The sequence below is a fragment of the Onychostruthus taczanowskii genome, unplaced genomic scaffold (genome assembly GCF_017590055.1).
Source record: "Onychostruthus taczanowskii isolate IOZ18803 unplaced genomic scaffold, ASM1759005v1 scaffold25, whole genome shotgun sequence".
NCBI classification, from domain to species: domain Eukaryota; kingdom Metazoa; phylum Chordata; class Aves; order Passeriformes; family Passeridae; genus Onychostruthus; species Onychostruthus taczanowskii.
In genome coordinates this window covers 3859899-3886618 of record NW_024499796.1, presented here as the reverse complement: position 1 = coordinate 3886618, position 26720 = coordinate 3859899, and the positions used below count along the sequence as shown (strand labels likewise).

The window sequence follows — 26720 nt, the reverse complement described above, 5'->3', positions numbered from 1 at the left end:
AGTAACATGAACATTTTATAGGGATGGGGAAAATGGCCATGGAAGCAGCCTGTGTAACAGGTAACAAATCACCCCCTAGGGCAGAGGCATTCCTGGGGCACTCACCTCTTACTGCTCCTTTGCAGATGCCCCCAGGATTATCTTTTTCCATGAGCTGCCTGTAACTGTAAAAGGAGATGTGCTCCTTTCCTGCACACAAACACACCAAGATCCGCTTTGTCTGAGCAGATTTCCCCACCAGGAGCAGAACAAGAGGTGAGCAGGACTCTAGGCCAGTGCAGGGGGTGCTGGGGTTTAAATCCCTGCTCTGCTTTGGCAGTGGCATTTTTAAGGGGATCCCTCTCCTGAAATGACTGAGCAGGATGTGAGGGGAAGGTGTTGGTGGGTTTTAACCAGGGATCATTTCTGTGATATGGTTTGCAGCACAACCCCCTGACACAGGCACAGGTGAGGGGGCGAAAAGCTGCAACACAAGGGCAGCCAGAGGCAAGGATTTTTTAATTAGTTTTCACACTGGAAAAAGGGTTTGTGTGGCCACACTTGCAGCTCAGGGGAATCCTTAACCCAGCCTTGCATAGCCTGAGCTTGCTTACCACAAAAAGGAAGGAGTTAGCCAAACAGAGCAAATAAACATTGAGTTGCAGCTAAAAGAATATAATTTTCTCCCATATTCTTTCTATGTTTACCATATTAAATGATCAAAACATTTGCACTGGATCAGACTGTACAGATGGAGCATTAAAAGATCAGCTGTTAACCTGCAGAAGCAGAGAGACTCCACATCTCCCTTTAAGATGATTCTCCATCCTGGATGGGTCCCCATGGAACTCCTATAATAACATTAATGCTCTGAGTGGCCGTGCAGCAGCTCTCATTTGCACTGCCTGGAACCTCTTCATTAAGACTCAAACTCCCACTCCAAGGATGGGTCCTGACTTTCTGATGGCACTTGGATATCCGGGGAAACTGAGACATGAGGAGATTAAATTATTTCAATAATTTAAAAAAAAAAAAAAAACAAAAAAAAAAAAAAAAAAAAAAAACAAAAAAACAAAAAAAAACAAAAAAACAAAACAAAAACAAAAAAAAAAAAACCAACCCAACCCAAACCAAAACAAAAAAAAAAAAAACCAACAAAAAAAAAAAAAAAACCAAAAAAAAACCCAAAAAAAAACAAAAAAAACCCAAACAAACAAAAAAAACCAACCAAACAAACAAAAAACCCCCAACCATAAAATAAAAATAAAATCAGTCTCAAATTCCTTTCTCAACCTCTTCATCCAGGCTTCAGGTTTCTACACAGTAGAGTTTGTTGTATTAAATATTCAAAAAATCATGGAACTGGGAAGTTTTATAGATTGTGGGTCTCTTCTGACTAAATTGTTCAGCTGCATGGTCAGTAATTCTAAAAGAATTAAAATGAAAATATCTTTGATTCTTGAAGGAATAAGAAAATCAGAGGCAATGAAGAGCAAGGTTTTTCTCATGCTCATATTCACAGAATCCAGGCTGGTCTGCCCTCGGGGCCAGCTTACAAACTAAAATCTGTGGTATTACTTAGCCCCTTTGGGACAGATAAGAACTCTGTGCCAGGCTTGATCCATAGAGCCTGGCAGGGTCATGGATTTGTTTACATTTGGGTTCAGGAGAGGATTTAAGTCCCTGTTTATCTTACAGGCTCCTGGCAGATGCACAAAGTCCCAGGTATTTTTCATTGAAGAACGAGCCCCTCAGTGAATCAAAGCCTCGTTACATCCCCACAGCAGATGGAAGAGGTGAAAGCCTGGCCCCACCTTCCCAACTTGCTAAAGGAGCAGCTCAGCTGGAATACAGATGTTGCCATGCTTGCCTCGATTTCAGAAGGAGCCAGGAGTGGAAGGTTTGAGATTTAGAGCATATCTGTACCCACAAGACTATGCAAATCATTTATTACTCTGGCTTCAAGCCTGAGCTTGGAGGTACAATATAGGTTAATTAAAGACACAGGAGAGTGTGAAGAAGATGCACAGATTGGACCAAGCACTAGTGATTGGCCAAGGCTGAGGAAAGAAGTCCCAGGTTGATTCCTGGAGAGAGAATTGACACCATAAACCAGATTTGCCTTTTTTTTTTTTTTTTTTTTCCTGAGAGGAAAAGCACAGCTTCATGCACTCAGCAGAGCTGCTGGAAGTGGAATGGTCACTGCTGATTGTGTTTATCCCCATGACTTCAGCAACATGGGGAAACTGGGATCAATTCCTGCGTGTGTTGTAAGTCACTTCCAAGTTCAGACATCCCTGGATCTGTGACTCCGTGTGTCCTTGCCCAGCCTGGTAATGAGTCCCAAAGGCAGGGAATCTCACTCTCCACAAATGGGGAAGCAGATTTGTCACTCTTCTGACAGAGGGAAATCATGAAGGCATGGGATGAGCTTCTGGAATCCAGGCTTCAGTCACACACCTTCTGCTCCTTGGCTCAGAACAGGAGCAATCACTGAAATTTGGTGAGGGATGCTCAGGAAGGAGTCAGGCTGAATGACCCAGTATCTTGTCCAAGTCTCAAATAGTGGTCTTTGCATGCCAGGATTGTTTTGCCTCTTATCCACACGTTCGAGGCTCAGCAAAGGAATTTGTATGAAATTGTTGTTCCTACCACTTCTACAAGCACTAAATCTTGCTTTGTTTTTCCTATTTTCTTTTCTTCATTTTTTTCTTTAATAGCCATCCAGGCTCCTTTACTGAAGCTGTAAAAAACACAGGTTATGAAAAGCAAAAGGGGAAGGCTGTTTCCAGGCAGAGGAACGTGTCTCTGGATGTGTCTGTGGACTGAGCAGCACAAGAGGGGACCCCATCTTCAATATGTTTGTAGGAGGCACCACACCACAGAGACCTGAATGCAGCCCTCCAGGCACAACTGTAATGTAAATATTAATTAACATTAATGATCTGTGGCCTTGCTTGTCAGCTGGAAACCAGAAAAGCTGTGTGTGGCTGAGGATATTAATTTGGTTTTGGAGCCTGGAAGCAGAGGGACTGTTGGTACAATGAGCAGAGCGGCTTTACTCCCATGTACCCACCCCACTCTGCCTCTGGGTCATCTGCAGGGAGAGAATTCAGGACTGGGATGGGATTCTGGGGCTGCTGCAGAGAGCACTGGAGGCACAGGTGTGAGATGGGCTCACAGCTGAGCTCTGTGCCCTGCTGTGTGCTCCTCGTGTTGCCAGCTCCAGGCACGGTGCCATGGATCCGGCGTGCTGGGAGCGCCGTCTGCGAGGGGGAGGTCACACTTCCAAAAGCATCTCTCACTCTCTGGGCAGCTCTCTGCTCGCTGTGCCTCGCTGCTCCTGCAGCCAGACACACAGCAACCCTCCAGGGCTCCAGCTGGAGCATCCCAACTTCCCACTTGCTCCCACAGTGTGGGCCCCATTCTCAGCATCGGAACCTCGCCTGCTCGCTCTCCCTCCCTCCCTCCCTCTCTCTGCAAGCACCTCCAATGAATTATTAATTGCAGCTCATCCAATTAAAGGTCTCCTTCGTGTTAATAATTCATGGCTGTGGTTGGCTGGCAGGCTGTGCAGCACGAGGGCTGGGGCTTGGGTGAACAGAGAGGAGTGAAGTGCAATAAAGAAAGGAAGAAATCAATAGTGGAGCACAGGCTGTACACATCCAGGAGACTCTTTATTATATCTGAGAATTGCTTTCTGTGATTGCTACCATCATTACTTCTGTATTTATTTTTTAACGACTCGTCCATCATGAAGCCCAAATACATAACGAAAATAGGCCAATTGCACTAAACCAGTTAAATTCTTTTAATGCCTGGCACTGGGTGAAAGCAGTAATGAGCTCATTTTGTCTCTGCTCCCACCTACAGTGGAAGCTCCCTCATCCAGGAGCCAGTTTCATGGCTCTCTCTGCAGGTTAGGACAGATCCACTGCTTTTCCCTCTGGAAATGGACCCATCAATGATGTTCATGGGAGTAACTTGCAGCTCAGCAGCTCTGGTCTATCAGGCAGTTCCCAGGACAAGGGAATGCCAGCAGAGTATTCAGAAGAAGCATGAGTGTGGTGCTACTGCAAAACCAGCATTTATCACTGCAAGGAAGAGAGGAAACAAGACTGGAAAGCTCTCCCAAGATTTGAGATGAGCTGGCATTAGGGAGAGGGTTGACAGCATAATCTGGGATGAGGGCCATGGAAGCTGTGCATGTTAGAGGGGATACAGCCTCCTGCAGGGCAGATCTGAAATGTGAAGGAAGGGACACTGCAGATTTTGGTATGGGAGCACAGTCACAGGGACAAACACAGACTGGCAGACACCCAGCAAGAGGCACACAGAGAAGGCACAGTTGGAGGAGAAAGCCAGAGGAAATCGAAGTCGAAATAAGATTCGCCTTTTTTGCCAGCAATGGCAGCCCACTGAAAAGAAATGCTCAGTGAGGCTTTCAACAAGGGTGTGTGGAGATGGAAACCACACTGAGACCCAAAGTCTCCTGAAAGGTGTGTCTCAAACACAGGGAGATGGTTTACAGCCAAAAACAAGGACTCCATTGAGCAAGAATTCAGCTCAAATCAAACCCCTGTGTCTGCAAAAGTCTTTTGTTTTCTTTCACAGGGGTCATACCCTCCTTGTGTAAGCCTGGGGACTATGAAGAGAAGGCCAGACAGCTACTGGGGAGCTCTTTTTGTAGCTTCATCTGGTGGGGATATTCTCTTTTAAACCACATTTGATGGAAGCCATAAAACACCCATTGTTAGTGTAGGGCACAAGCAGCAGTGCCTGTGGGCTGTGAGGTGATTTTAAAAGAAATCCTGACTTTGTTTAGCATCTGCAAGACTTCAAACCAGGGCGGTTTTCCACCACTCTGCAAATGCATAATATTGATGAAACACTGTTCCTGCATGGCAGTGTGGTGTGACTGAAGCACACGTTTTAAAATATACAAGAACTTGCAAAATAATAGTTATTCTTTTTTTTTAATGCAAGTGATTTTAGTGCTGATTTGAGAACCCCGAGGAGAATGTGGAGTTCAGCCTTCATGGCCCATTCAGTCTTTGGTCTCCCAGCTGCAATTTCCAATTAGTGCTAATTTGATTGTGGACAACTTAAAAAAAAGTTATTTTTTTTTTTTTTTTTTTTTTTTTTTTTTTTTTTTTTTTAATGCAAGTGATTTTATTGCTGATTTGAGAACCCTGAGGAGAATGTGGAGTTCAGTCTTCATGGCCCATTCAGTCTTTGGTCTCCCAGCTGCAATTTCCAATTAGTGCTAATTTGATTGTGGTTTCTGTGGTGTGGACCATGAGGACCTTTCACACCCAGCTGATCTGGCACTGCATCTTGGTGGATCTTCCCCAATGGACAGCAGAAATTTGAGACTCTGCTCCCAGCCCTGTTTAAATGTTTTGCTCAGTCCCAGTTTCTTATTATTCTGGCTCTGGAGATGTTCAGGCTGACATCCATTCACTCATTATTTCTATTTCCCAAAGTCACACCCTAAATCCTGGCTCCATAAACTGTGCACTCTGTGTGTGCCAGACACCACCAAAATAAGGCCACAAAATGATAAATTGTCACAAAAGGAGGGGACAAATCCCACGAAACAGCAAGGGTTATTTAGTGGAGAGCTCTGGGTGGCTGAGGAGGCACCTCTGGTCCAACTCCTTGCATGAATGGTTCACTAATCAGATGCTGAACATACCCAAGGGAAAGGGCAATTAGTGAGGGTTATTTTAATATCTCAGGAAGAAGAGAGGAAAAGGTGGATCCTGGCATTGCCATTCCAGGACAGGAAGCAGCTCCTCAGGTTTGGGGACAGGATCTGGCATGTGGCACACACCACTGCCAGCTTCCCCAAGCCACAGCTGCATCCCCACCCAGCTTTCTCCTTTAAAAAGAAAAAGGGAACTATGGACATCATTTTTCCAGGTTTTTGCAGTATCTCAATTTGTTCCCTGTGTACTCAAAGATCAATTCCACAGAATGAAACCAAAGTGAACTTGTAACATTGCTGTGCTTGTAAACAAGAACAAACTCAACAGAAAATAACAGAGGACCAAATTTCTGCTTTGTTTTTTTTTGGCTGTTTGGGGTTTTTTACCTTTATTGATATTTTCATGGGGAAAATTTATCTTACCTCAAATCTGGAGTTGAGTTTTTGGGAAAACCTTGCTTTCAGCTTGCAGTAAAAAGGTGGAGAGGTGGGCATAGATGATGCCCCACTTCCAGACACTTCTCTGGAAACTCTGCTGCAAAAATTCCCTTCCAGCACTGCTGTGTACAATTTGATTTTCTACCTGATTTTCTCTCTGCTGTTTGCTTTATGTGTCTGTTAATACATAAGTCTGCTCTTTTTTATTTTGCTTGTATTTTTTGTTAGTTATTTTTTTTCCCTGCTTAGCACTAAACTGCAGCACACATGTTGTGCTTTCAGCTGCCTGTGATCTGTCAGCAGGCCCAGGAGCTTAGTCTGAGCAGGCTATGTAAATATTGTCTCAAAATTACAAATATTCAGAATGGCAGTAATATATGGGGCTTTTGTTAAAGCATCTTGTTTCATGGGCTTAAGCACAGGGTGGAAAGCATGGAGCTGTTGATGTGTTATTTGTACAAGGGACACACACTCACGTGTACACAAAAGCACAACATTGTACAAATAGCAGTTCAGGCCATAAATATCTTGGCAAAATTGCTCCTGAATCAAAACAACACCCAAAAGAGACATGATGGAAATGAAGTCAGACTGCATTGCTTTCGGGGCACATTCCCTGCTTGTTTGGTTTTTTTTTTTACCCCTCTGGAAATGGGTGGAAAACTCCCTGTGCTGAGGAGCCTATTCTGGATCAACACATTTAGTAACAAAATGTACCTTTGTATCTAAAAATCTGAGTGTCATGAATATTTAACGTAGGAGGAAAGAATGATTTTGTCAGTGTGTAAAGCAGCCCCAGAGAGGCTTGAATTCTGCCTGGTTTCTATTAACTCTCCTTCTCTGTAAACACACTGAGTCATTTGCTGCAGGAGAGGTGTGTGAGCGCCGGGAGGGAAAGGCACACGGGTGCAAAGAAAAATCCCCACTGCCATGCAAAGGGAGAGAAATGGATTGGCTGGGCAAAGTGCTGCCTCCAGCCTCAGCCAAGCTGAGCTGCAGGTTTGAGCCCAGCAACAGCACAAATTTGAAATGTCTCCTGCACCGCTAAAAAAAAAAAAAAAATAAAATATGAAGCCTGTGTGTACAAACTGACCGACCTCCCACAGGGTAAATCAGAGCCCCAGAGCCATCCAAGGGGAACCTCACATTGGTGAAAATGGGAATGAAAATACCTTTCCTCTGCTCATCTCCAGTTGTTTCACACCAAACTCGTTCCCTGTGGAAAGGTATGGAGGTTATTGAGGGGTGATGGGCACCCAAAGACCTTGTGAGCCATGTGAATACCATGAAACCTCCAAGCTACAAACAGAGTGAGAGGCAGGAGCTGTCTCTGATTTTGTGACCCTTGCTTGGGAAAACCTCTGAACCCAGGTAATCATATCAGTGCACGCTGAAGCTGAAGGCAGCAAACTTCTACGTTAAACATATCATAACAATGTGGCTTTGCATCAGGACACCAGCAACTTCAGTTTGTTGTTCTCTGCTCTGATTGTCTCTGCATTTGCTGAGATCACTCTGTATTTCAGATTCCTTAGTCCAGCTTTTGGACAGCAGCAGGGCTGGGGAGGTGCAAATTTAAACCTCCCTATGCTGAGAGTGGGATAACTTTTGGGCAATGTGGAAAGGGAGATTAACCTGGGGAGAGGAGGGTGCTGCTGCCTTGCCTTCCCCACTCTGCACCAGCACATCCCAGGGGTGCCCAGGGAACAACAGGTTTGACAGGATTTGCTCCTTCCCTCTCTGCATTACTCCAGGTTTCATATGACAAGGGACAGTGCTCATGTATTCTGCCTGGACCAGTTGGGCTGTTTTGCAAAAGGACCTGGTTTGGCATCAGCCAGCAGCTGAGAATTTTATCCTAAGTTGCCTTTTCCTTCCTGTTTCTACCATGCAGGTGCCTGGAGCAGCCTTTGAGATGGGCTGCTGGTACCAGGCTGCCATCCAGAGGGGAAAGACACAGTGCTGGGAGCACCAGGCACTCACTGGATCAGGCTCTGGCCAGGAAATCAGAGCCAGGTTTACAGCTGGGGCAAGGATAGGTTTTGAGAAGGCTCAGGTGTTTAAAGTAATTTTCAAGATCCTGCTGGCTTGAAGCAAACACTTGCTCCAGAATCCTCCCTGATGAAAATGAAGATCATGAGCAGCAGCAAAGTTTGCTAATGCAAGGAGTAACAATAATTGTTGCACGTGGCACTTGTCACTGCAAGATTTCAAGCACTCTGGATGCTTACAGCTCTGCTCTCTCTGTTTTGGGGGTAATAACTCATCATCTGGCACAAACTTGAGCCTTTCCCTGTGTAGGATTCCAGACCTAACCCTGGACTTGTCACTCCAGTCTTTCCAGGCAGAGATGACCAAAACTGTGAGCAGGACACTGAGCAGCTGTTCCCTGCCGTGTGAGCAGGGCCTGTTGGGTGTCTGCTCCCCAAAACCCCAGACCATATCCCCCAGTTGCCATCAGTGAATGAGATGGACACACTCCAACAGGACAGACAAACCCATACATTCCAGACCTGACAGCCTTTTCCACCCATGGTCTCTGTGTGTGAGTTCATATCTACAGCTGTGCACATACTGAGGACCTTGGAAGTGTTTAAATATGAATATATGCCAGTGTACCTATTACACAGAAACACAGAGCCAGCCTCTTGCTCTCTCTATAAATGCAGTGTGATCAATAACATTTCTAGTGCAGGGGGTGAGCAAAGTGCCTTGTTAAACTAATAATTGCACAGGAACCAAATCCTTTCTAATAAAATCTTTTAAAACCTTTCTAAAATTTCTACTCCAAGGCCACTTTTCCGGTGAGACCTGTAATTATTGAGAGTGGAAAGAAAGAAGCATAACTGGCCTCTCTTAGCAGCTGCCCAATGGATACAAAAATGGGGCTGCACTGACAAAGTGGCCCCTGTGGAGTCTCCTGATTGAGACACAAACCTGTGGCTTGTGCTGTCCATCTCCTCCCAGGGTTTATAATTAAAGCTGTATTGCTGTTTGTATTCCAGCAGCACCTGAAAGCCCCACTGCAAAAGGTGCTGTGCAAACAGAGAGGCAGCAGCCTCGCTGCAAAGGATTTACAGCCCTGAGAGATAAAGTGTGCAGGGGGAGGGCTGTGCACAGGGGTGAGGAAGAAGAAGGACAGCGAGTCCTTCAAGGCTGTGTGTTAACAGAAGAAAAAGTCAGGGGCCAAGCAGCTGCCACTCATCCTCTCAGATTTAATCTCCAAGAAACACATGTGCTGCCTGACCCAGGCACACACATGTTGTATTTATGCGTGTGATCATCCTACAGGGTTTTTGGTACCTCTCTGGTGTTATCTGACTGCAGGAATCCCCTTAGTGAAGCATATTTAGAGTAGTGAAAACAGCCTTGCCCCAAGCCCAGCTCCAAGGAGGCTTCCCTGAACTGGGGAAGGGGCAGGGCAGCTGCTCTGTGCTGCAGCTGCATGACATGCAGGTCCTGCTCCTGCCCAGCAAGGCAAGGAAAATCTGGGAGGTTTGTGCCTGTGGTTGGCAGCAGCAGAGGATGCTGACATGGTCTGGGAGCCCCAGGAGGAGACGCCCCAGGCTGGGAGTGTTGTTGTGCATCTCCTACAGCAAATCCCTTTGCAGCGGGTGCAGTGAGGATCACTGCAGCCAGAGCAGGCAGGGAAGTGTGCCAGTGCCTCATCCACAGCAGCATCCTGCCTGCACTCTCTGGGAAATCCACCTGTGAATGAGGCACGTTCTTCTCTGGCAAGGCCATTGTTTCTGTGAGGCTTTGCATCAGCTGGGGAGCCATCCATCCCAGGCAACATTAGTGCTACAGGGAAGGAAGGCAGGAATCAGGAAAGTTAGCGAGTCGTGGGCTGTGTTTGGTTAAACAGTGTCTTCAGGCTTCAAAACTAATGCATATGGAAGGGGGTGTGATGTGGGGACACTCAGCTTCCTTCCTCCGAGTTAATTAACCTCCCTCACCTCCGTGCTGTTATAGACACAGGCACTTCTGCTGCATATGTCAAGGGCATAATTAGCACAGGCTGAGCAAACCACACACAGGATGGAAACGTGCCTGCAAGATGGACACAAGTGACAGCCAGGCATGGGCAGGGATAGCCAGCCTCGGCACAGTGACCCAGCATGGCAGGAGTAAATCTGCTGCTGGATGGAAAGGTAAGAGCTGCCCTCTCTCCAGTTCCTTCCTTTGCTTTCTGCTGGGAGGCTGCAGCCACCAAAGGAGAGCAGATTCACTCTTGGGGGGATGACAAGGGTTAGGAGCAGCTCAGTGATGGAGAAAAGTCTTCCTCAATTTTTATTCATTTCAGACCCTCAGTATTCCCAGTGTCTTGGTGCCCAACCTTCTTCCCTCACTCAGATCCTCAGGGGGCCCTTCTCTGTCACTCAGGAGAAAGTCTGCACCCTCCCTGCCCCCTCTGCAGCTTTGTCCAGCTCTCAGCTCCCAGCACCTCTGCAGCAAACACCCCCCACCCCCAGTAATCCAAGATGCACATTCCCATCCCTCGGGATTCTGACATCTCTGCTGTGAGGAGAAGGAGCCCCTTTGGCAGGGAAGACTGAGGAAACCACTGACAGAGGGAAACTGGGGGCAGGGATGGGTCCCTGGGGAGGTGCCCAGCACTGCTCATTTCCTGGGATCCTTGCCCCTCACTCCTCAGCCTCAGTGCATCCTTCCATGCCTGCTGATCAATTCCATCCATGCTGGCTCCTGTTCCTCAGTCCCCTTCATTTATTCTTTTTCCTGAGACCGCTCTCCCATAAATTTCAAGCATGCTGGGGTGACCCTGCTCCACAACTGAAGATCCTTAGGGCCAGTGTTATGCAGATCCCTGTGAGTGGAAGATGCGAGAGGAGCAGAAATCTTTTGATTCCCTGCAAGGCCTCCCCTCTTCTGCAGCTCCCAGCTCCTGGCATTGCCTCCTCCCTTCCACCCAGAACCACCAAACACACATGCAAAACATCCCCAATTCTTAAATGTTGCTGTTTTAGAGAAACTTAGTGCTTGTTCCAGCTGCAGGCACTAAATCATCCCTCTCCCCTGGACGTGTGCTGAGGAAGGGAAGCTGGTGATGAATGGGGCTGTCCGTGCTTACACTGGGAGCAGCACAGCTGTGTGAATCTCACTGTGCAACCAGGACTCTGGGCAAACTCGGCATCCCCCCTGCTTCCTCTCCTCCCAGTGACAGTGACTGATTGTCCACTTCTGCAGAGCACTGCCCAGCACCAGCCATGGCTCCCAGCACCTCCAGAAAGTAAGGAGGAGGGGGGAGCCTCACCCTTGAGTCATCAGAGTTCCTGCATTTCCTTGGCAAGCCATAATTCCTGTGGTGACTTTGCAAACAAGCAGGCCACAGACATAAAAGAGAAGTGCTGGAGAATTGCAAGTGAGAGGGAGGAGGAGAAAAGGTAGCCTGGATTGTTCCTGCAAGGAAATGCAGCCAAGATGTTGAGCACCTGTAGCACTTCTCATCCTTCAGACAAATTCTCAAGGTAAATATTGATGCCCTAATGGAGTGCAGTCAGACTGCAGCTCTCTGCTTAGAGCTCTTGGACTGGGGGTTTAAGAGAGCTGAAATTGTTGGCAAGGCTTAGGCAATGTATGAAAACCGCACCCAGGATCCCCACACCTTTTCCCACTATTCCCAGAGCAGCTGTGGCTGCCCCTGGATCCCTGGCAGTGCCCAAGGCCAGGCTGGACAGGGCTGGGAGCAGCCTGGGACAGTGGAAGGTGTCCCTGTCCATGGCAGGGGGTGGAACAAGATGATTTTTAAGGACCCTTCCAACCCAAACCATTGTGGGATTCTGGGATTCCATGTTTCATGCCTGCCTTGATGTACATGGCTGCTGCCTTCCCTTGGTGGTCCAATCTCAGCCCTAAGGAGACAGAAATATGGAGTTCTTCCAGAAGATCTGGAAGCAGTCCTGCCACTGATTCCTGCCACCTTTCCCTCTCTCCTAGCAGATTCCAACAGTTGTGGACATTTCCTTTTTCCTCGTAACTCATATGCCTGTAAAGCAGCAGGAATGTTTCCAGAGATCATTCTGTCAGGGGCTCCATTGCAATTACCACATCTCAGCAGAATGTTTATCAGTCAGAACATTTCTGATCATCTCCCCATTCTTCTCCTTAGCTGATGGAGATGTGCTGTGTACCAGCAACAGAATTACGGAAAAGGGAATGAGCTGTAGGGCTCACCCCACACACCTGGAGGGGAAACAAAGGGCTAAAGAAGATGTTGATAGATGACCTTCATCCAGAGCTTTACATAAAAAGATTTAACGTAGAGCAGCAGGACGGGTGGCTTCACTGCACAGAGGAGTCCTGGGGATGTGTCTGAAGAAAGGCCCTTGGCCCTGTGCTTTGGAGAGGTGACAGCATGGGAAGTTCTTACCTTATCTAAGCAGAACCAGGTGAAGAGGAAAAGGTGAATAATCCATTGGCACAGGCAGCTCCTGGGGTAGAGCAGAGGAAGGGTCACCTCCATATCCCAAATTTGGCACAGGTCCCCTCGAGGTGGGGTTGATCCCACAGGTGCCATCCACACCTGGAGCCATCCCAATCCAGAGCAGAGCAAGCTGGAGATGGACTAAAATCCAGGGCTCTGCAGTCAGAGACAACTCCTCCCCACCACCATGGGCTGAGTGACTCACTGAAGGGGGGAAAGAAAGCTGCAAATGGAAAATGGCATTTTCAATATGCTGGAGTGTCTGGGGAGGGGAACGAAGGTAGAGTCAGGGAAAGGCAGTGAAAAGAATGGCAGGGAGCTGGAAATGGCTCCTTGCCTTATTCCTATGCTGCTCCACTCCACACTCAGATAAAGTGGTCCCTTCTCTCCAGCCTTCTCCTTTCTAGTCACACACTCCCTTGGTTAATTCTCTCCTCGTCGAGATCAGAGATTAGATAGGGCCTGGATTTATAGCTAGTGAAAATAAAAAGAGCTGCTCCTATCAAGGATTCAAATGATTAAATATCCCACCATAGAAATACTTTTAACTTCACTTACAGTACAATTTCACTTACAGGCTGATGCAGTTGACAGCACGAACAAAAGCTGCTTGAGTAATATGGGGCCTGAAGAGAGAGAGAAAGAAGCTGGAGGAATGAGAACAAGGGATAGAGACAGAAATGGAGGGAGAAAGAGAGAAATGGGATTAGATAGTGAGATGTAAAGAGAGGAAAGCAAAGGCAGGAAAAGAGAAGGAAAGAGGAGGTTGGCTCTCTCTGCCTGCAGAATTAAAAGTACAAGAGCTAAACCAATTAAACAATGAAAGGAAAGCAAAGGATTAAATGAAGGACTATGTAAAACAGCTCCTCTAATCCAGCTCATTTACTGCTCTTTATTCTCCATTTCCTTCTCATGTTGATCCTCAGATTCAACAGCACCAGACTCACTGTGCCTCGCCCACACCCACGCAGGTCCTGCTGGCACCGTGGTGTGCCCTGCCTGCTCCTCCTCCTCCCCTGCCCTCGCAGGGCCACCCAGGCTGGGGACAGCAGAGCTGAGGGGTGACAGCCTTGGCCTGGGGATGCTCCATGGCAGAAGGAGCCTGACCTGAGCTGTGGCCTCACCCAAGGCTGGGCTTCTACTCCCTGGCCAGGGACAACCCCAGCAGAGCCTTTGTGTGGAACAGGACTGCCCTCCACCATCCCTGGCAGCAGCTCAGGGCAGGCACTGCTCCACTCTGGCTGCTGCTGGAGAGCCCCACTGGGGACAAAGACTCTGAGATGCTGTGCTGATCCAAAGGACAAGGAGGAATTCTCAGGGCAGCTTCTGCTCCTGCATCCTCTGTGGCTCCTCTTTGCCCTCAGTCCCTTCCTTTTCACAGATGCACAGACAGGAGCTGTGGGATGGGAACAGCCATGGCCCCAGTCACATGGGATTTCTGCACCTCTGCCCAAAGCACAGCCTTGCACAGGTTCCAGCATGGCAAAGAGCATTTCCACTGCCTGTGCCATGACTCCTTCACACCCTGCTGATGCTGGGCTCCAGCTCAGCTCCCCTCATGTGCTCTGTGGGTCAGGGTGTCCTGCAGAAACCTCAGCACTCATGGGGAATGTGACTGGTGGCTAAAATGCAACAAACAGGACATGGATGGGGACAAATATCACTCACCCACCTTCTTCTTTCCCCCTCTTTCTCCACTTGTCTGATGGCCAAGAATTGTTGTTTCTTTTCTGGTCAGTTCCTACAGCTCTGATCTCAGCCTCAGGGAGAGCAAAGGGAGTGCAGAGCGAGTCATTTGGGGAGGGACTCTGGGGGAAGCGTGGCTCCCTGGAGGAGGTTATCTGTGCCTGGTCACTGTCTGCAGGGATGCAGTTCTATTTGGAAATTACTTTTTTTCCCCTTCAGCACTCCAGAGCTACAGATCATTTGAATTCACCCTCTCCCTTCCTTTCAGGAGACAGAAAGGCCCCAGCCGTACTTGAAATGAGACAGATGCTTATGGAATTGTGGTTTTAAAAGCATTTTTCAGTTCAGTTCTCTCCTTTTCTACACACAGCAGTCCAATGTGAGCTGACTAATAAAATGCATTATCTTTTTTTTTTTTTTTCCTTTCCTAGGAGGGTTTGATATGGCAGCTCCATAGATCAGCTTGGTCTCCAGGGATATTTCTGCCCTAAACAAAATGGAAATTGTCTGCCCCCTCACAAGCCCTCAGTGACTCATACAATAAAGAGAACCCATAAATATTTGGGTAATTACAGTCCGTTCACCTAAATTCCATAAGAGGCAGAGCAGTTTCTTACTGGGTCCTCGAATGGCTGTTGTGTGCTGCTGTTCCCAGCCCTGGCTTACCATGAGCACCTGAATGGTCAAGTTCAAAAGGCCTCTTCCCAAGTAGCCAGCAAGGGTTGGGAATATTGCATGGCAAAAGGATGAAAATTGGGTAATGAATAACAAGTTAGATCATGGAATCACAGAAGGGTTGGAAGGGACGTCAGAGCCCATCCCATCCCACCCCTGCCATGGGACACCTTCCATTGTCCCAGGCTGCTCCCAGCCCTGTCCAGCCTGGCCTTGGGCACTGCCAGGGATCCAGCGGCAGCCACAGCTGCTCTGGGCACCCTGTGCCAGGGCCTGCCCACCCTCACAGGGAAGGATTTCTTCCCAATACCCAATCCAAGCCCACTCAATTTGAAGCCATTTCCCCTGTCTTGTCACTGCATCCCTTGTAAATAGTTCCTCTCCACGTTTCTTTAGGGCTCCCTTAGGTCCTGTAAGATGCAATATTGCTTCATTTATTTTACATACAGTTCACACAGAGCAGGTGCCTTTTGTCTCGTGGCCCATCATGAGTCACCAAGACCCCTGTGCAGCCAGCTCCTGGAGCTGGAGATCAGAGGATCCCTGCCCCTGGAGCCAGGCTGGGCTGGAATCTGCTGGAGCCAGGCCCTCCAGTGCAGTGACAGCCCTGGAGATGAATGCATTTTAGAATGATATTATTACTGCGATGGTGTTCATATTTTACTGCTTGTTGTCACCACTCTACGAGGCAGATCCAGCTGCACATATATCTGATCTGGATGCTCTGCAGTCTGTTCTACCTTCCCTAGATGGTTACACCAGGCTCATGCTACAGCTGTTTGCTAAAAATTGCCAGAGAGACCAAAATGGGGAATACCTGTTTAAAAAACGAATGGTTCAGTGAAGGTCTGGGCTGTTTTATTTCCTCCCCTCCCTCCCTGCCTCCTCAGGGGGGATTACAGGATGTGCAAAAACCCTTTTAAAAGACCCTCCTTGAAATCAGGATGTCTGGAGCCACCCTGGCTGCCCTCCCCAGCCCTCTGCCCCTTCCCAGGGCTCTTCTCTACCCTTTGATGACCTCTTGCAGCACAGCCACGGTGGCAGGACAGTCACAGTTCCCTTTGCCCAACCCATGGCAGTCAAAGAGATGCAGAGTGGGTTTGCATGAAGTGTTTTACCTCCTTGACTTTCCATGATCCTCCAAAGAACACCTCCTGTGTGACTCCAGCTGGACCCTGGGCTGGCTGGGACCATTGGAGAGCAGCAGAGTCACTGCTCTGCCAGGGGGAGGGATGCTGCAGGAATACCTCTGGGCTGGGCTAGAGAGGAGCTCTCAGGGGAGCTGATGACTGGCAACCCCAGCATGGCAATGAAAAGCTGTTAAATCTTTTATCCCATCAAGGGCAGCCTCCTGTCTCCAGGGGTAACCAAGTCCAGATTGGGGAAATCCTAGAGCCTGGTATCAGACCTCGTCAGTCACAAACTTTTTATGCCAACCTGTTTTATCAAATGTTTCATTTTCTCTCTTTTTCTATATTTTTTTTTTTTTTTTTTTTTTTTTTTTTTTTTTTTTTTTTTTTTTTTTTTTTTTTTTTTTCTTCCCTGCTTCCCTTTTCCTCCTGCTACTTGGGATTTTTTTTTTTTCTTTCCTTGTTATGGGTGATGGTGCTTCTAATCAGCACTTTCCATGTCTAATTGCCTCATTGTGAGCTTCTCCCTGAACCTGTCAGACACCAGCTCACACTTCTTGCTTTACTTGTCACAAGAAAAATTGTTCTTTTAAATGTGTCTGGGAGAGACACAAGGACATGGAATGCTCCAGGGAGAGAGGAGGATGGAGGAGTGACTAACTGCAGTTACTCAGTGCATGGGATTTCTAAAAGCTGCCCCTCCCCAGTTTACCTGGAGATACACAAACACAGCAAAAAGAAATTCTCTGTCTCAAAGACATCACAGCCCAAAGTCTGCTGACACTGAAAAGTCCCTATGGAAGTTGTGCCTGTTGTGATTATAGCACAGGATGAGTGGATTACTCGTTGAAACAAACCATCCATGGCAGGAGGGATTATTTTGCATGTTAGAGGGAGATCTGGGGACTTTAAATACTAATACCCCATTAATGATTAATGTATCTCTTGCATATGAACCAGCTTGATGACCTATTCCCTCCCTGCCTCAATCACAAACAGAGAAAAAAAGTTTGTGTGTTTTCACTGCACCGGGTCTGCATTCATGTGAGAAATTCCTGTCCCGTTCACAGGGCTCTGAATTCCACCTCCCACATTCAAGTCCTCTGTTATCCACCTAAATTAGATTATTTGTGAAGCAGGTTGATGCTCGCCCCTGGTGATAGCAGAGCAGTCTTTCAGGCCGAGGTATTTGTGGTTGTCATCTCCTGATAAGAAGATAACAGTGTTCCTCCACTGACACATGAGCTTCAGTGCTGGCAGAGCTGCCTCTCAGGAGCTGCCAGAGAGACAGAGGGGGGGTTATGTGTTTGTGCAGCTCAGCTCAGAGTTCCCTCGTTAAGATAAATGATGACCTTGGTCTCACCTCCACCTGCTCTGTCTCAGATTAAGCAGGTGACAAAGCTGATGTCACATCTCCAGGTTTTGCCTGAAGTAATTTGGATGGTTCCACTTCATGGCAGTTATATGATAATGGTGACACATTGGTCTTGTCCTTTACATTTACTCCCACGAGATTTTCCCTGTGAGCCACTTCTGCCCATGGTCCCTCTCACCTCCTCAAGAATTTGTCAGGGGTAAGGTTTTATTCCCAGTAAATAACATCTTTATGCACCTGTGCCTTGCTTACAAGTGAAGAAATCACAGCAGTTTCCTTTTCCAGCTTTCTCTTTGTGTTGTGGAGGATTTTTTGGGGTGAGGCTCGGAGAGACCCCCATGGCAGTGGCATTTTCAGAGCCTGCTCTTGGCAACATTGGCAGGAGAAGATGCCCAGGAGCACTCAGTGACTACTGCTCTGTTCTTGCTGTCTCTCTCCTGGGGCAGATTTTAAGAAGTTTCCCCAAGTTCTCCTCTACCTGCTCAGGATTTTGTGACTTTCTGACGCACTGCAGAGCTGGGAGAGCTGGCTGCTGACAGGTGAGATGGTTACAGAGCAGCTCTGACCTCCTGGGGAGGTACAAGCACAGAGATATTTAGCAGGGCACAGTCAGAGGGCAAAGCAGAGAGGGCGAGAGATTGACTGGGGGCCATGGGAAGTGCACACCTGTCAAAAACTGGCCAAAACCTGCACATTTAGGTGTAAAATTATTCCTTCAATCAAGATCTGTGACTCCCAAGGACAAAGCTAAGGCAACATCTTCTCCTTGTCTCAGAAAATTAATTTAGAATGAAAAGTGGAGAGAATTCAAGGGAAGAGGAAGGAAGGAAGGAAGGAAGGAAGGAAGGAAGGAAGGAAGGAAGGAAGGAAGGAAGGAAGGAAGGAAGGAAGGAAATCAAGCAGTGCCTGTGCATTGTCTCATGTCCCTGTCCCCCTTGTCTTTGCATCCCAGTGGGATCATGGTACAGAAGTTTTTCCCAGGAGCAAAACTTCTCCTTCCTGCCCTAACCCACAGTTAAACCCCCAAAGTTGATGACAGCTTTGGTAAAATCACTCAGAAGTGATTTTACCTTTAAATCCCCTCCTGCCCAGGAGGACAGCCAGCAGCCTCCAGCCCCACAGCTCCTGGGAGCAGTCAGGGTCACCCCAGGGTGACACCCAGCTCCTGCCACGTCCCACCAGAGCCATGTGAAATAAAACAGAGCTGAGTTTGGCTTTTTTTCTGATTAGGCCAATAATTCTTTTGCTGCACTTTTCAAATCCCTCGCTGCCTGCGCATGGGATACAAATGACTCCACCTATGCATTTCATGGCATTTGTGAATCATTAGGCCTCACTTAAGGGGGTTTACATCACTCCACGCTCATCTTTCTCCTCCTAGCCTAATTCTGGGCTTTGGCCAAATAGCATTCAGGCTTCACTTCCATCTCTTTACCTTCTTTATGCATTATTGAATTATTCAGGCACTTTCCATTGGGATGGATTGGAAATACACAATGGGAAATGCAGTTCCTCAAAGGAAAAATTTACATTTGCTGGAGTTGGTTTGTTTATTTGGAGAAATCAACATGCAGAATAAACTTTCAGCCAGAAAAAAAAGACTGATTAAAAATAGAATCATGGCTTGAATGTTTCAATCTTCTAAATGCTTTGCTTGAAAGCAGTCAAACAAAACAATGAATGTATTTTAGTTATGACACACTAAACACTGGCTCATAAAAAATTGGAAGCTGGACACTTCTTCTCCAGCTAAGATCTCTGGAGAGGAATTCCTCTTGTGCTTGTAATTCACAGTGTATCAGGCTCATTGCAGCACTCCAGGATATTTTTTGGATATTCTTTGGAATTCTATTTTTGCAGCAAGCTGGGATTCTACAGCTCCAGCAAGGACAAAGAGATGTTTAATACTGAACTGTACTGAAACATTTCAGGGACATTCAGGAAATCAAACCAAAATATTTAATTTATTTTGGTGGTGTTTGGTTTGTTGAGGTTTGTTTTTGGGTTTTTTTCCCTTTAATTTTTCAAAAGTGGAAGTAGTTGCAATGGAAATATTAACATTTCAGTGCTTTTTCACTTTGCAGCTTTTTTTTTTAGGATTTCCTCATCTATAATAAATGTCTAATTAAAATTTTTATTGCAAGCTAGGAAAAAAAAAAAACCTGGGCTAGAAATTCCAAATGGAGCTCTGTGCTGCTTTTTGTGATGACAGAAAATTAAGACCCAGCAAAAAGAAGAATTGCAGTAAGACTCTTTTCCCACATGTTGATCACAGTGGGCTCCCAATAATGAATTTAGGAGGAATTTTGGGCAGGTGCAAAGCAGGGATCATCACTGTTTAGTCTGAGAACAGAAGCATCACAAGGACAGTCTTGCCTAGAGCAGAGCAGTGTGAAACTTCAGCTGTGCCCAGGTTCCAGCTCCATCTTCACGGAGGTTTTGGCATTTCCATCACATGTCTGTGGTGCTGGGATAAAAGCCTATCCCACTCCAGTGACTCCTGGGGGACAGCTGCGTTTTTAAGATGTGCCTGGCAAAATGCACCTCCTGACCCCGGGGAAACCCTGAATCATCCTCACCTGGTCCCTCCTGTATCCCACATATCCCTCTTCCCACCGTGGAAACTGATAAATGAGAAACATTCTGTGCCCTCTGTGCTTTTGGGGGATTTTTATCACCAGTAGGATTCATATTGATTTTGAACTGGTTTTGTTTGCCTGAACTCTGGAGCTGGCAGGCTCTGGACATCATTTCAATCTGCTCAGCACTCCCAGGGGGAGGGTGCCCTCTTTTTATTTTTAAGGCATGTAATAAAGAACAAAATTAATTCCATGTCTGATTTATGCCCAAAGCCACCATTCTTTGTTCTTCCAGCTGAGATTTGATTGGATTTCATTAGTTTCTTTCCCATAGAGGCAGATAATTTTCTTCAGGTTTAAGTTAGAGTGTTTCTGGGTTTGTCTAGGGTTTGGGGTTGTTTTGTTATTATTGTTAAATAGCTGAGAAACTAATTCTATTCTAATATTTGTTTGTGTGAAGCCATTCAAACAAAAATAAACAACATATCTTTTTAAAGTCAAAAGCACAAAAGTTTTGCATAGATAAATCTCTCCCATAAGCCTTTTCTTTTGCTATTTATTGACTCTCTTGTGTCATTAAAAAGTATTGTCATGAGATGCTTTTGGCACATTTATAACAGACCCAGCAAATTATTTACTCACCCACTGTCTTGCAGACCTGCATTTTCTAACAATTCCAGCTTAGCAGCTTTTATCTAAAAAAAAATAAAAAATAAAACCAGAGTAGACATGCCTAGATGAGCTGGCAAATGCCTTTCCTACCTGATGCTTCCAGAAGGAAATAAAATATTCCTCCCTGATCTGTTGATCCCACCTTTGAGAACAGATTGGCTTAAGGATATGGCTGGGGTTGGCAAGGCCAGGCTCTGGGAGGAGAGATAAGAGGGACTGTAACAACACACACCAGGTTATCAGAGCTGAGCCTGAGCACAGCCTGCACCAAAATCTGACTCCAGAGTGAGTCCTTACTACTCCTGACTACTTAAAAGGAGTTTGAGCGTCACCCTGGTGAGAGGGAAGGGAAGGGAAGGGAAGGGAAGAGAAGAGGCTGGGGTAATAACTGAGGACAATTAGGTTGATGGGGGAGAAGCATCATAAGATGAAAGTGGATCTGAGTTTAAGTCAGATTTAAATGCCCCTCTACATTACAAGACCAACCTGTCCTTGGTGTTCTTATGGGCTACAGCAGCCAGACAAAAGATTTGGATCATGCCTTCAGGAGCCCAAGGTAGTGTGTGCCCAGCTGGTACAGACTGCAAACTGCCTTTTCCAGAGCCCAGCCCAGCTTCCACCCTGCCAGTGCAGGAAGGAGTTTCATAGAAATCCACAGTTTCTTAAAGTTCTGAGACCACAGCTTGCAACTAATTATAGAAATAAATAACTAGTGACTGGATCCATCTGTTCTTTATTTGGCAGTGCCTTTCTTCTTCAGGAAATTAGCACACCTGCAATCTCTGTGTCTTCCTGAGGATGGGTCACTCTGCCCTCCAAACCACAGATGAATTGCTGGAGCACAGGCAGCCCTCTGGAGATGGTGCTGCTCATCCTTCCTTCTCCTCACCCCCTGGGGAAAATAATTAATATGCTCAATTGAGTTTCATTAGTTACTCATGTTGAGGGGAAGCAGGGATGAGGAGATACAGTGAATATCTATTTACTATATTTATATTTACTAAATAGATATTTATCACAACTGTTTGAACCTCATTAGCAGTGCAGAGCTTGGAGGGTTTGGCTCCCCAGGCAGGTGCAGGCTCCCTGGCAGAGCAGGAGTCAGAAGGTGTGGGACAGACATCACCCAAAAACATCACCCAAAACCAGACCATTTAACACAAGGTTTCCCAAATCTCCAGAGGATGTTAATTCAGGGCATAATGTGGGAAATTCTATTTTCTCTCTCTTTTTCCTCCCTGCTCTCATATTTCCCTTGGTTTAATCTTTGGCATTGAGGTGTTCTGTACAGCTACGATCATGGGAATGAATTTTAAAAGGATTATTAATTTTACTCTTTTTTTTTTTTTTTTTTGGTTTGACTTTTAGCTTAAGTTAAAAATATTTCAGGTCTTTAGAGACATAATTAGACATATTGTCCTTAACCAAATGCCAGATAATTTGTACGCACTTGAGGTAAATCTTTTGCTGGAAAAGTAGGCAAATATTGAAGTATGTAATGAAAATGAAAGGAAGCATGAATTAAAAAAAAAAACACACAAAACTATTTTAAATCTTTTAAATTACTTTCTCTTCTCCCTCTCATTAGTAAATATTTTAGTTGCTCTTGCCCTGAACAAATCCTCCTTTCAGGGTTTCTGTGTGTCTTTCTCCCTCATTAGCATTCTTTTTTTTTTTTTAAATAAGTCATAAAGACCTGGTTATTTTTAAAGTTCACGTCTTATACACAAAGCAGATGCAGGGACCAGAGAGAGAGGCAGCAGCGTTTTACTTCATTTTGGGAAGGGATTTTTTTCTTCCTACCTTTAGATGAGAGGGAGTTTGCTTTTGGCTGAAAACATTCAAAGTAAGTGCAGCACTTTGGGAAATAGCACATAGAGGGACTTTAGAGGGAGGGAGAAATGAAAAGCATGGAAAAGTCGAACAGTGACAGAGGGAGTCAGAGAATTTACAAATTATTTTCTCTGACAATGTAGACAGCTCCAGGAGGCTGCCTTCTCTTTCAGGATAAAGTCACTTGTCATTCCGTTAGGGAAAGACAAGGGATGTGTCAGGAGTTATTTGAAATGTAAAGTATTGTTTTTAGCTTCTTTCTTGCTCATTATTGTAGTAGCAAAGTGTTCTCTCTGTGCTGATGGAGAGGATGAGATTGCAGCAGGAACCAAGGGCTGCAAGACCAAAGGGGCTCAGAAGTTCCCAGGGTTGGGATTGACCATGGAGAAAAAAGGATTTAGGGGACCCACAGGATTGAAGATATGGGGCAAAGGAATAGGTTTGTAGCAGGAATGAGGGGAAATGGGGATTAAAGATAGCTCTGTAATGCTGATCAGCTCAAGGACTGTGGGGAAGGGGGACAGCCCAGCATTAGGGGCCCCCTGAGGGATAGGGCTGCACAGATGAGGACACCAGGAGATGCTCAAATGAACGGGAGGGGAGCACTGACTGTTTGTCTATTTGTCTATCACAGGGCCCCCTTCTGTCCAAGTCCTCTCTGCCTCCTCCCCCAGAGTGGGTTCCTTTAGTGCTCTGCCCATGATAAACAGGAATATTCTCCCCAGAAGACTCCTGGGTGAATTTTCTCCTCTCAGCACCAGTCCTGCTTGGGAGCATCACATGAATGCAAAGTGCAGCACAGACACAGAGCAGCATTGCTGTGTACAGCAGGATCTTTCTTCCCACATTCCCTGACCATTTCAGACTAATCCAACTATTCAAATGAAAAATATCCACAGCCTTTCTCTGGGCACTTCAGATACTCCCCCTTGTCATCTCCAGCCTACCCTCCCCTGCTCCCACTGCAAAGGAAGTTCCAAAACAACTTTCTATTCACTGCTGCAAACCCCAGCTGCTCAGGGACTCTGGAGCCAATGGCACAAGAAACTGCAGGCCTTGGAAAAGCTGGTTTGTGGAGAACACACTCCCTGCTAGTGCCTGGAGTGCTCTGATGTTCCCATCTTTCCCGGCTTTCCCTCTTTAGCCTCTCCCTGCAAGGGCTGCAGTTAGCAAGAGCACACCGGTGGCAGATAAGCATCTGGTAACCCGTGGCAACCAAGTTCCTTTAGAAAATGGTCTTCCATAATTCCCTAGATGAACAGGCCTTTTTTGTCTTGTTGGAAATGGGGGAGAAAAGAGGATAAGAGGATGGAGAAAGGCACCAGGTGTGTTTGTGTGGACAGGTGCCACAGGCATCCCTGGGTGCTGCAGGATCTATTTGCTCACTTGTGGGCACCTTTCTCTTTCCAGCCCTCACAGGACCTGGGGGTTTGGATATCCCACCAGCAATTTCTTCAAAATCTCTCCAGAACAGGCTAAAGGATATCCCACCAGAAATTTCTTCCCAATCTGTCCAGAGCTCTCTCTGCAGTGAAAGGCTGAGAGGGACAGATGAGCTCAGCAGAGGCACAGACAGGGCAGCAGACGGAGCCGGGTGTTTTTGCAAGTTGCTGTTACAGGATAAGGCTGATTATATTCCATTCTGGATTTGATTAGATTGCATAAGTAGACAGACCAGCAGAAATGAGCTGCCTGGGAGTGCAGGACATTTAACTAAAGGTCAGACAAAATTGCCCTGGAAACTGGTAGGTAGAGAGAAGTGTGGAGATGGAGGTGGAGCTGTGAGGGCTGGCTCCTGGTAGAGACAAGGGAACAGAGCTTAATTGCTGGAATTTCTGAGAGCTTTGTACAAGGCTCACCCCAGAGGTGCCCTACATTAACTCATCTGTACTGCAGCCCTCACTCTGCACTGCTCCCCTTCCCCATGGGAGCGCCCCAAAGCCCCAGGACACAGCCACCACCACTGCCCACCCTCCCTGCATGGCCACGAGCATCCATGATGACCATCCCTTCTTATATCCAGCTGACCTGACCACAGAAGAAGGAAAAACCACAATATTGCACTCCTACCTTCCACTGCTGGGGTGGCAAAACCAGTTAACAGCATCACCAAAGGGAAATATTTTTCCTGTTAACAAGACAAAAACTGCAGGGGAAGTGACACACATAGACTGTGTTGACAGCACCTGTATTATTTTTAATATATATTTTTCCCTATTCTAAATTAACTTTTCTTTTAAATATATTTTTCCAGCAGGCCAAATAATTGGATTTTTCTTTGCTAAAAGAAGGGAACATAAATTACTCCTGTTGGGTGCAGATTAGGTTATGGGATTTCTTTTCTTCTGTCACCATCAATGCCCCAATGTCAGAGAGCTTTAATATTTAATGCATTCCTAATTAGTCTCCATTGGCCCAGGGCACTTAACAAAACCTGACACCAACCATCGAGTCAAGTTCATTTAGAGAGCACAATTACCCAACCATCATTTCCATAGTGCAGCTGGATTAGCCACGAAATTCCCTTCCCCACCCCCAGCCTCACTCCCACCTTTCCACAGTTGCAAGTTAATTATGGAAAAAAAAGAAAAAGGAAAAAAAGAGGGTTTGATTCCAGTGACAGAAGATACAAATTATCTCATTTGGTCAGGGCAGTGACATTTCCAAGATTCCTTTAATCTCCAGGAAGCTCTGCAGTGTTGAGCGGCATTTACCAACGGATGTTGCTGCTTGTGGCGCTCCTGTTGTTTTTCATGCTCCAAAGACCTGGATTTCATATTTTCCCAACGCACAGGCTGATCACCTGGAAAAGGAGGGGGGAAAAAAACCAATCTGGAAATCAATATAAGTTTAAATAATTCTTATTTGCCCAGAGAGACTTGGCTTGTCTCGAGAGACTCAACAGGCAGGAAGGGGCACAGGCTGGAGAGGTGGTGATGGCATCTCTCCCAGCCTGTGCCCCTTGTGGTAGCAAAAGTGAACTGGGGATGAAGGGAGAACCCAGTTTCACTGCACTCAGGAAAATATCCAGGCTGTTCAGCTTTTGGGACCTACCGCTGGTGTCACCCAGGTGCAGCTCCTGATAAATCAGAGTGAAACAAGCTCTGTGGCGCTGTCTGGAATCTCTGACCTTTCTCTGCTGGCTCAGGGGACACAGCAATGCAAAGTTCAGCTCAGTGGGTTCCCATCTCCAGAACGACTTTGGCACAAAGAGCCCTGGGTATAACTGAGCTGGGTAAAAAAAAAAAAAAAAAAAAAAAAAAAAAAAAAAAAAAAAAAAAAAAAAAAAAAGTCCCAGGATTTCACCACTCTGGAGCACAATGATAACCCAAACTCCTCCAGTGCCAGCTCTTGTTGTCAGCAGAAAAGACTCTGGCAGACTTGGGCTAATAATTATCATTTAAGTGGCAGAATGTTATGAACTGACCCTTTTTAGGATGTCAGTAACACTGAAACCAAACTGCTTTGTGGGGATGTTTTGGCTTGACCTTCATTTTCAAAGGATAACCACAGGGGCTTCTCACGGCCAATAGAAACAATTACAGAAAAAGAAAATATCTGTAAAATCTGTCACCCCTATGACTATTTCAATTACAATGACAAATGAAAAATGCATGTTGCATGCTGGAGAATAATTAAATTTGACACCTTAAAAATGGTGAGTTAAAATATATATATGTTATAGAAAATAATTAATAGTCAATACCAGTTTCCTCCTCATACTTTCCACACTGGTCATTGATAAGAAAATTTACCAAAATACTTTGCTAAATAAACAGGCACAGGCTTCATGCTGCCAAACTTTTAATTTCTCAGTCAATTGCAACATTTGCAACCAAGCCTAAATTCAGAAATTTAGCAGTGCTGCTGCTCTTTGTATGTTGGGGGCCCAAAATTGCAATTGATGCAATTGGAAATGTTTGATCCAAACTCATTGATTTCAATGGAAATTTCTTCTCACCAGTACCATGTAAATAATCTTCTTTTTTTTTTTTTTTTTTTTTTTTTTTTTTTTTTTCCCCAAAAAGAATCACCCAGCTCTGCTATCTGTCTGTATCTGTTCAATATTCAGGAAATAAATCCCTCCAGAGCTTCTAAAACTTCTTAAACTGAGCACCAAGGAAGGCTATTCCAGGAAATTATGATATTTCTCTTCAGTGAGTGAGAAATAACCACTTGTTGTTGATCCTGTGAATTCATC

General features: G+C 46.0%; 1 long non-coding RNA gene across 1 annotated transcript; it reads right to left on the bottom strand.

Annotated features, from left to right (window-relative positions):
- Positions 1–21445: 21445 nt before the first annotated feature.
- LOC121337146 lies at positions 21446–25639 on the bottom strand. The gene is made up of 4 exons (XR_005952852.1): positions 25574–25639; positions 25234–25322; positions 24590–24647; positions 21446–21578 (listed from the first exon to the last, which is right to left on the bottom strand). It is a non-coding gene; the product is annotated as an uncharacterized LOC121337146 (long non-coding RNA).
- Between the last annotated feature and the right edge of the window lie 1081 nt (positions 25640–26720).